The 11,725-nt window shown below is 38.8% G+C and overlaps 1 long non-coding RNA gene across 1 annotated transcript; it reads right to left on the minus strand.

Annotated features, from left to right (window-relative positions):
* Positions 1 to 426: 426 nt before the first annotated feature.
* On the minus strand, positions 427 to 8,028 carry LOC126810393 (uncharacterized). The gene is made up of 3 exons (XR_007675206.2): positions 7,931 to 8,028; positions 2,956 to 3,025; positions 427 to 1,461 (listed from the first exon to the last, which is right to left on the minus strand). It is a non-coding gene; the product is annotated as an uncharacterized LOC126810393 (long non-coding RNA).
* Positions 8,029 to 11,725: the final 3,697 nt, after the last annotated feature.

The following is an 11,725-nucleotide window of genomic DNA, read 5'->3' on the forward strand; positions in this document are numbered from 1 at the left end:
GCTATATACTATCTACATATACAATATACTATATACAATATACTACAAACTATACAATATACAATATACTTCAAACTATACTATATACTATAAAATATACAATATACTATAAACTATGCTATATACAATATACTATACAATATACTATACTGTAAACTATACAATATACACTGTACTATAAAGTATACAATATACAAGATACTATCGCCGTAGTGTTGCTGTATTCTTCGGTTTGTGGCTTATTCCAGCAATAACGACGATAACTCAGATAAATAGTTAAAATTGTAATTTTGATAAACGATTGTCCAAAACTCCAAAATTGGCTAACAGCCACTATAACGAGATTGGTATCGCTAGAGCGAGCCGGTCACCAAACTATAGTTACAGTAGAATATAGAACAAAATACAGGGGTGAGGGTGGGGGTCGTGAGCGGGGGTAGGGGGTAGAAATGAGCTCTATGGAAACGTAGCAGTTCACGCTGTAAAAACGTAGCTCCGCCCTATTTTCTTATTTTAGTCCAGTGCTATATTCGTGCTAGATAGAGAGTGTCTGGAGCGACACAAACATACAACCCAGCGTCACGGTAAAATAGGGGTGGGGGTAAGAAATGAGCTCGATGTAAACGTAGCAGTTTACGCTGTAAATAGAAGTAGCTCCGCTCCTATTTTCTTATTTTAGTCCAGTGTTATATTCGTGCGCCAGATAGAGAGTGTACCCTAGAGCGACAGTCTGAAATATCATTGCGATTCTCTTCCGGTTTATCTATGGACTCTCCTTCGGATTGGGTTCGCGATCGAGAATTCGGGTAAAAACTTGGAAGCAGCTCAGCGTTTATTGCTCGGTGAGCATCCGGGTTAATGTCTGCCCGTTGCCAGTTCCGTCTTTGGTTCTGAATGACTGGGCGTGGGAGGGGTAAACAGTCGTATATCGCTTGGCCCTCGTATTCGGATTGGACGGGAGTATTATGTTTGTATTCGACATCAAGATTCCCGGTTCGAGATTTATACTTTTTTGGAAGTGGTGGAGCGTGATTTGGACCAACATCTGCACGATTGTCACAGCGCACATCTCCACATTTATTGCTAAAGACTTCTAATACATCATTATAGGCTTCGTCTTCGTCATAACCGGGTTCAACGGGAGTAAGCCCCCTTTCTTCAACTCTAGACTTAGATGAAAGGACATTTTGAATATTTTCTGTTTCTGAGAAATGCTCGATAACCTCAAAGTCTTCATATTTGTTAATTTTTGTTGTCGTTTCCCTCCGCCTCCTCTTGTTTTTCTCGCGTTTCTCTGGGGTGGAATAGTCGCCCATGAAAACCGAATCATCGTCAATGTATTCTGTAGTTGTCTCCCCTGAACTATGTGGAAAACCTGCTTCTAAATCGTCTTGAATTTTGTTCTGACACGATTCACATCGCTTGGAATGTCGTTGTTTTAATTTTCGTACGGCACAAATACTGAAAAGAGGGATAAAACATTCAAATGTTTTAAAGGCTCAATACCACTCTTGTTGTCTTGTAGTAACTGAATAATATGTCCCAATCTTTATTCTGGTCAACAAATTGCACTATTTTACAATATTCCAATTAACTGATGATACAAATTTCATCTTAATACACCTAATTTAAAAAATTGGAAAAATTCAAATAAATGATTTGAAAAGCCTGACGTAAAGCTTTTCAAATGTCTTATGGATTTAAAAATATTTTCGAACCCTCTGGGCAAGTAAAATAGGATGTAATGGATAATTTACACAACAGGTAGGACACTTAAACATCTAATACTTAGAATAAGGCTATTATTTATTTTCTGGAGCTGTCAAGCCAGCAAGAGTGTTATTGTCCCTTTAATAAAATATTACTGTTACTAAAACCAGAAACAATTAACATTACATTTTTTGTTTCGAGACTAGTCATTTCTTTTTTCTTGGAGAGGGTGGGGTGGGGTCGAATGGTTAGCGTGTGCGCGTTGTATCATAAGGTCTGTCATTGAGTCAATTAGCGTGGTTTCGATTCCTTGGTTGTACGTGACAAGGAGTAGGGTTGTCTGTCCAACCTCGTGGGTTTTCTCCCGGTCCTCCGGTTTCCTCCCACTGCTAGAGACCCCTACGCGCAAGCGAATTATTGATATAAAATTGAACCATATGTTAGTCCCGAAATGACCTAGTTTGTGTCGAGTGGACGTTAAACCCCATTTCTCTCTCTCTCTTGATTTTTTATTTACTTCCGACATGTTTTGTTTTCGGACTAGTCATTTATTATCTGAGATTCTTTATTTAACCTTTTTATATTGAATCTCCTATTATAAGACAGTTAAACACAAATTTGTTAAGTACATGATCTGGTGCATGGAAGACTAGGTGGCATTTAATGCTAACAGACACGCCGTTCTATACAACCTGTCTTCAATAGTTGTTTGGATGGGACAAAAAATAGATCTCGTGCAAAATGTCCCTCATAGCACACTGTATGTTGTATGCCCGGAACAGAACAGAACAGTAGGATGTTAAACACCATTTTATTTAATTTCATACATTGACAACGCGAAGATGTATAATGATAAACTTTGTAAAATGAAGTGAAATGAAATGGGGTTTAACGTCCTACTGTTCTGCTCCGATTGGTCAAATAAAGACGGCCATACTCCATGCAGTGTGCTGAGTAGAATTTTGCCAAGGCAGTGGCACTATGGCCTATTCTTATATCGAATTCTAACTGTCAAGGGATCTTGTACGTACACGCCAATGTATAGACGGGACCGCGGTTTTCGTCCCATCTGAACGACCAGACAACTGTCCTTATCAGGCCCCCGTCCTTCACCACTGACAAGGAGAAACTACGTCGGAAAATCCCGATGAACTATACCGGACAATGCCGGGATCAAACCCGCTACCTCCAGGCTAGCGAGCCAGCGTCTTACCCACTCAGAAAAAAAACTTTAAATCAACTTACACAACAGTAAGTAGTATAACAATTAACAGGAAAAACAACCCAGTAGTTGTCGCCAATATATAAACTAACTCTGTAAATATATAAACATAATATGATATAAACAGCTCATTGGTATGATATAAACAGTAATTAATATCTAAACATATTATATAACCAGTATATAAACTAACTCTGAAATATATAAACAACCCATTAGTTGTAGTTAATGATAAACAGAATATATATCCCAAATATAACTCTGAAAATATATAAACATATTATCTAAACAGCTCATTAGTCGTATTTAATGTATAAACATGTTATATAACCAGTATATAAACTAACTCTTTTGGCACTGAACGAAAACTCGAGAAAACACTTCTCAGGTCAATTTTGAACCAAGTGGTTTCTGTCCCCCAAAATACATTTACCCTCCCCCATACAATGGTAATTGTATACACATATTTAGAGATGTGCAGTGGAATTAAGAAGTAATGTTTTACCAAGCTCAAAGAAAATCGTCAACGTGAACTCACTTCCAGCCAATTGTACCCCTCCCCCCGATCCATACACGCACACCTGCTAACCCCCCCCCCCATCCCCCCCACCTCCACACAAATCAAAATAGTTGTCCAGGGGCATCATAAACACTTATTTAAAGATGGGCAGTCCTACAAATTTATGTTGTATTAATATATTATGTCAACATAATGACCCCCTCCCCCCTCCACACACACACCCACACACACACACACACACCTGCTATCCCCACCCCACCTCCCTACAAATCAAAACAGATGTCCAGGCGCATCATAAACACTTATTTGTAGATGGCAGTCTTAGAAATTTATGTTTTATTAATATATTACGTCAACATAATGACATCTCCCCCTCCACCCCCATTGTAGGCATTTGACCCCCTATATCTCGAAAACGCCCCATCAAACGCCTGATCACCACCTAGATTCGGAATCTACGCAAAAAACTGGTCTAGAAAAACTTGGTCTCATAAATTCACAGCTCGGGTGGCGATTCCCCCCCCCCCCCTTCAGCCACCGGACTATTATATAAACAATATATACACTATACATGCTTCGACCTAATCGTTTTGTCCGTTTTCGTCCCTTCCAAACGACTTGATACCTTTTCCTTGTCCAGGATTCATTCCCTTGATTTGATACATATGTCTGTGATGTCCGCAGTTTGTCTAATGGGGGTGGGGCTGGTTAACGCGTGCGTGTCGGATCATGAGGTATGTCTTTGAGTCAAGAAGCGCGGTTTCGATTCCTTGCTTGTACTTGACCAGGAGAAGGGTCGCCTGTCCAGCCTGTGGGTTTTCTCCGGGCCCCCCGGTTAACTTCCTCTCTCTCGCCATATTCACCGAACACTGGCCGCTCGCTCTCTTTTGATGCGCAAATGTTTATATTTAAATCTGTGCTTTGAAACGTTGGTGGGTTTTTTTGTGGTTTTTTTTTTGTGGGGGATGGAGGGTATTTGACAATATTATTGAAGTTTCTATTTCTAAAGGAAACGGATGCTCTTTAAAGTATCATTATGTAAGATTTAGATAAAGAGCTGGTCGTTCTTGCTATAATAGTTCAAAAATAGATAATATCAAAATGAATATATTGAAAATTTCATTCAAATTATTTATTCTGAACGAAGTTATGAATGCTTGAAGTTTTGACAAGAAATGGCGTTTTAACGTAACTAAGTGAAGTCTGTACAATTACAGACCCGAGACTGCACAGCTCAGTGGATACATTCACTTGATTTGATATTTGTTTATTTTTTGTAATGTCTATATTCTGTCGATCTTGTAGATTTTGTTTTGCGTGCAGTGCGGCCCCTCTGCACTTCCTATAGTGTATCTTTAAAGGCTCAATACCACTCTTGTTGTAACAGAATAATATGTCCCAATCTTTATTCTGGTCAACAAATTGTACTATTTTACAGTATTCCAATTAATTGATGATACAAATTTCATCTTAACACACCTAATTTTAAAAATTGGAAAAATTCAACTAAATGATTTGAAAAGCCTAACGTAAACCTTTTCAAATGTGACTTGGATTTAAAAATATTTTTGAACCCTCTGGACAAGTAAAATAGGATGTAATGGATAATTTACACAACAGGTAGGACACTAACACATCTAATACTTAGAATAAGGCTAATATTTATTTATTGGAGCTGTCAAGCCAGCAAGAGTGTTATTGTCCCTTTAAACAGAAGATTATATAACCTTTATTCGTCATATTTTTACTTTCATATTGACTTCCTACCAGAGAAAAGTTTTAATACTAGACTCCTATAAACAGTGACTCCTTAGAAAACACAAGACACGAGTCTGGTGTGACATACCTGTTGTATTATATTGTAAGGGAAATAAATATAAATATGATTAGCTGACTCATAGTTTAAAGTAACCTAGTCTTACAGTTAAAGTAGCTCATTCATTAACTTAATATCATCCACAGTTTTCGACTTCGCAAACACGAATTATTTGTCAATTTAAATCAACATTAAACATACATCATGCAAGAGCTAAATCTGTCTATTGCAGGTCTTTCTTTAGGCCTGAAATGTTATCTAAATTATTAATTAGACATTAATTAACCTATCCAGGTCATAATCAACTCTAGATGGCAGCGCTAGCCCGCGATCTTTAGTGGATTGTAAGCCGATTTACTGCATAAATTTCCTTCTCGATTAAACGATTAAATGGATAATCGAGACTATGCTGTTTATCGTACTGACTTTAGTAATGATGACGAAGGCTTATGGGAATTTCAGTCGCTTAGTTATCGGTTCATAGTGGATCAATTTGAATGAAATTTTCACCAAATTGCCTTTACATTATCTAGTTTTTAACTGTTATAGTGAGAACTGCCAACTCGTTACCGAATCTCCCATAATGTATCTTTAATGTTTTCTTTGATTGGCATTTAGTAATTGAACGTATTAACACAAGGTACAATTTTAGTATTAAACTCAGTAATTGTGTATCCATAAAATTGTACCTTGTGTTAACATTAATATTGTGATCTTACCGGGAAAAGATGAGCTTCTGTTATCCAATATTTAAGACAAAATATACATTTTACCACTATACCAGTATGCGTTTCTAGGTCCCAAATATTAGCGATTTAGCCCCGTTAAAGGAGCTGAATCTCTATTCTTTGGCACCTAGAAAGGGACGGACACAAATGGGTCGCAACGCATACAATAATGAAATATGAATGTATATAAACTGATTTATATTTAATCGTTTCTGTTTTTACTGTAATTTCTAATCAGTTAATTATGTTCGGCGAAATACACGAACAGTCCAAATTGAATGACAGTCTTTGGCGTCTGGTTATTCCAGCCTATATCCGTAGTATTCTCCTATAGGGTATGTTTAGCCTCGTTCATCGTGTCGCTTTATTACAGATGGCGCTCGAAAACATTCTAGCACGCGATTCGTGTGCCAATTTTAAAATGTTAATTTTGTCTTGGGTATTGGATATCAGAATTCCATCCTTTCACGCTAAGATAACACCATCAATGTTGATTTAAATTGACCAATAATGATGTTGAGTTAGCGCCTTGTCTACTTTAAATATTTGTATGGAGTTTTTTTATAGGAGTGAGATTAGGACCATTTAGTTAAAGATACATTATGGGAGATTCGATAACGAGTTGGCAGTTCTCACTATAATAATTAAAAACTAGATAACGTAAAGGCAATTTGCTGATAATTTCATTCAAATTGATCCACTATGCACCGAGAACTAAGCGAATGAAATTTCTGCCTAGCCTCGGTCATCATTACTAAAGTCAGTACGTTAAACAGCATAGTCTCGATTATCCATTTAATCGTTTAATCGAGAAGGAAAGTCATGCAGTAAATCGGATCAAAATCCACTTAAGATCGCAGGCTAGCGATGCCATCTAGAGTTGATTATGGTCTGGATAAGTTAATTAATGTCTAATTAATAATTTAGATAACATTTCAGGCCTAAAGAAAGACCTGCAATAGACAGATTTAGCTCTTGCACAATGTATGTTTAATTCGAAGGCAAGAATTAGTGTGTTTGTGTGTGTGTGTGTGTGTGGGGGGGGGGGGGGTACGTGACGGCTTCCATAACCAGCTTGTCATTTTTAAATTAAATTAAAACATACGAGTCACGTTGGCTCAGTGAGTAAGACTCTATCAAGGTGTTGGCCAGCGAGGTTCCTCGTGATTTCCCGGCCTTCTGTTATCTTTCGGATGGGACGACAACCCAGGACCGACACGTTAAAAATTGGAAAGCGAACTACGAATAGGACATAGCGCCACTGCCCGGGAGACATTCCCCTCACAGAACACAATGTATGCCCATTTCCATTGGCCTGGCTTGTAAGACTTTATACCCCATTTTCTGTAACTCGTCGGCGGATAAAAATAAATTTAGAGGTTTAATTCGTTTTGCTTGCGAAAACCCATCACTATTTCGTTTTCGATTTTGATTAATGATAAATGTGCAACAAAATACAACAGCTGAAAGTAAGATCTATGCATAAGTTATAGTTATTTACAACCTTCACTATAAATGAAATGAAATGGGGTTTAACGTCCTACTGTTCTGCTCCAAACTGGGCTAATAAAGACGGGCATACGCCATACAGTGTGCTATGAGGGAAATTTTTCCCGGACAGCGGCACTACGGCCTACGCTTATATCAAATTTCAACTGTCAAGGGATCTTTTATGTGCACGCCAATGTGTACACGGGACCTCGGTTTTTCGTCCCATCCGAAAGACTAGACAGCTGTCCTTGTCAGGCATTCCATCCTGCATCACTGACAATCTTGATGAACTTTCTCGGCCAATGCCGGGATCGAACACCAGACCTCCAGGCTAGCGAGCCAGCGTCTTAACCACTTAGCCACCGTGACCCCCGCCTTCAATACAAATCGCTGATATCTATTTTAACAAATATTTGATATACTAAATGTATTTTATTACTTACCCATTTATATATCTATATAAACTCCACAGGTAAAAATATATACAAATACTAGATAGACATAAGTACCATAATTCATGTACAAACCGTGTAAAACATGGATATTAACTTATACATTGAAATCTTTCAAACAGGAGATATTTTTTCTATCAGTTGTTTATTTTCCTTGTTTGTAGCCATTTATATAGAAATATTGTTGCACAAAGCATTTAACATAAAGAACTGAAACTTGATCAAGGATATTTTTAACGGAATTCACCTGTGTTACTCACATTTAAAATACACAGTTAAAGGTGTATTCAATTGAGGAGATACGGGGCTGTGTCAGTGTCAAGGGTTAGGGTTTGGGTCTTGGAAACTGACTTTACAACAAAAGCCCCATGGTGGCCTCTATGTAGTCGAGGGGATAAGGGGTAGTGTTAGTCCAGGGGATAAGGGGTCGTGGTAGTCCAGGGGATATCGGATTGTGATAGTCGAGAGTGGATAAGGGGTCTTGCTAGTCGAGGGGATAAGGTGGTGATAGTCGAGAGGGTATAAGGGGTCGTGGTAGTCGAGGGTATAAGGGGCCGTGGTAGTCGAGGGGTTAAGGGGTCGTAGTAGTTGAGAGGATAAAGGGTTGTGGTAGTGGAGAGGGGATTAGGGGTCGTGGTAGTCGAGAGAGGATAATGGGTCGTGGTAGTCGAGGGATACCGGAACGTGGTAGTCAAGGGGATAAGGAATCGTGGTACTCGAGAGGGTATACGGGGTCGTGGTAGTCGAGGGGATAAGGGGTCGTAGCAGTTGAGAGGATAAAGGGTTGTGGTAGTGGAGAGGGTATACGGGGTCGTGGTAGTCGAGGGGATATGGGGTCGTGATAGTCGAGGGGATAAGGGGTCGTGGTAGTTGAGAGGGAATAAGAGGACGTGGTAGTCGAGGGATACCGAGACGTGGTAGTCGAGGGGAGAAGGGGTGGATAGGGATAGTTGAGTGGATAGGGGCTGTGGAGCCGTGATCACACTTGACTAAACACCCCGGAATTTTCCACACCCTGTTTCCACTAATGTCATGGTTAGCTAGAAGTATTAGCATGGGTCGTGGGCGAGGCAGGGTATGATCACTGTTTCTCACCCACCTGGTACCAATTCTTCATTACTATAGTCGGTTCACATACTAACAAATATTGCTCTCCCAAGACACAATTTAACCAAGATAAGAAAAATAGTGTTAAACTTGAATTATTGTCTACTAAATCTGATTGTCACCCGTCAAATACGCCAGTACGTACGTTACAGAATACCTTTAAAGGCTCAATACCACTCTTGTTGTAACTGAATAATATGTCCCATTCTTTATTCTGGTCAACAAATTGTACTATTTTACAATATTCCAATTAATTGATGATACAAATTTCATCTTAACACACCTAATTTAAAAAATTGGAAAAATTCAACTAAATGATTTGAAAAGCCTTACGTAAAGCTTTTCAAATGTGACTTGGATTCAAAAATATTTTTGAACCCTTTGGACAAGTAAAATAGGATTTAATGGATAATTTACAGAACAGGTAGGACACTAACACATCTAGTACTTAGAATAAGGCTATTTTTTATTTTCTGGAGCTGTCAAGCCAGCAAGAGTGTTATTGTCTCTTTAAGATATTTGAAAGAAGGAAATGATGGCCATAAAACGGTAAACACTGGAAATCTAATATCATGTAATTGGTATGTTTTAAGATAAAAGGAAAATAAGGCAATCAATATAATACATGTATTGATAATAGACTGGGTGGCTACCAGTATTTATCAATAATCTTTGAAAAGCATTTAGTAACTTGATAGAGCAATACACTATAACACATACTTAAAATGGGAAAACATCTAATTATTTATATGGACGATGTTTCGACGTTATCAACCTCGCCCAGATTATTAATTAGTTGGGGGGTTTTCATATGTATGTGTTATTCTATAGTTTAATGTTTATCAAGTTTCCGACCAAGGTATTGAACAAGAAAAATTGATTACTGCCTACAGTGCTTTGGACCTTGCTAGCACCAATTATTGTAATCAACAATGTATGCTATACCTATGGAAGACCAAACAGCCCAAATAATTAATTAGCTGTTATTCCATAAGTATGTGTTATTATTTAGATAGTTTAGTATTTACCAAGTTTCTGACCAAAGTATTGAATAAGAAAAATTGATTACTGCACAATGTGTTTTGGTCCTAGCTGGCACCAGCAATTATTGTAATCAACCATGTATGCTATACCTATGGGAGACCAAACAGCTGTTTATCCACTGTCCGGCGAATAAAGTGCTGTTTGGTCTTCCATATTTACCATGCGTATTATATTACAGGTATTGGTATAGAAATGGGAAATAGAGACTTTGTTTAATATCGTAGCCATGGTACTTGACTATCCGGACTGTTTACGCTATTTCTTGTCAAAACTTCAAACATTCATGAGATTTTTTTTCAATATATTCATTCTTTTTTATCTTTGAACTATTATAACTATTATCTAAATCTTACATAATGCATCTTTAAGTATCAAAACCCAACGATCCCAAGAAATAGCCTATTTACCTTTCTTGGAACTTTCAGTTCAAGATATTGAGAACTGATCATAAAAAAAAACAGAAATGAAAATGAAATGAAATGGTGTTTAGCGTCCTACTTTTCTGTGCCAACTGGCTAATGAAAACGGGCATACGCCATGTAGTGCACTATGGCCTGCTGTCCGTCCTGCACCACTGACAAATCCTGGGAAACTTTCACGACCAACATCGGGATCGAACCACTACCCCCTGGTTAGTCAGCGGCACTCAGCGCATACTGGGCCACTAAGGCTCATTATTGTTCTCAGTGTTTAACGTCCGCTTCCACCAAAGGTGATATCGTAGACAAGTCTTATTTTTCATTTCATTATCTTAGCGCACACGCAGAGGTCTTTCCTGTGGGAGGAAACTGGAGTACCCGGAGTAAACCCAAGAGGTTGAGAAGGCGCCCCCATCTCCAAGCCACATACGCTGACACCAGGGATCGAAACCACAGCCGCAAGCCAGAGGTGACCGGCCAGCTAGAGGTCGAAGCGCGGCACAGTGTGGTGATGTGAACAGCGGCCCCTGGTGGTGTCCCTAAAAGCATAACTAAAGAGGAACGTTTTTGAGGGTCCCGATTACACAGCTACCGAGCTTTGCTTGGGGTGGGGAAGGGCTGTATCATGTTTGCCCGAAAAATATGGCGGCAGTGCTCGATGACCCTACATAACTTTACCACAAAATTACCAGTAAAATCTCGAAAAATAACGGCAAGTTGGGCCTAGCGGGGTGAATTTTCTGGAACTGTGATTTCCTGAAACACAATGGTCAGTTTAAAGTCCCGGATTTCGGGCACTTATTTTTGCGGAATGGAATAATTTTCACATTTATCCTTATATAACCACTAATATTTTATTTTTCATCAATTAGCCAGTGTCCGCAAAATTTGATGCTGATGATCGCCCCGAAATACATTGTTTTGTGGGGGGTCTGTAAGCGCGGGAATTTTGATATGGTGGTTCGGCGAGCGGGACCCTTGGATTTTGGAGTTTGGATAAGGTTGCAGGGGCGGATCCAGGAATTTTTGCAGGGGGGGGGGGGGGTCATGTTCCTGAGACAATGTATCTCCCCCCCCCCCTCCCGCTTGGTCTCTATCGTCATTTTGGCATATATACATACACATTGAGCTTTTTAAACAGAGAAATTCAACACCTCGTTTGACGTCAATTTTTATTATGAATTAATACAATGACTTTGTGATTCAATTTCATGGA

Source organism: Patella vulgata, chromosome 2 (genome assembly GCF_932274485.2).
Source record: "Patella vulgata chromosome 2, xgPatVulg1.2, whole genome shotgun sequence".
Lineage (NCBI taxonomy): Eukaryota > Metazoa > Mollusca > Gastropoda > Patellidae > Patella > Patella vulgata.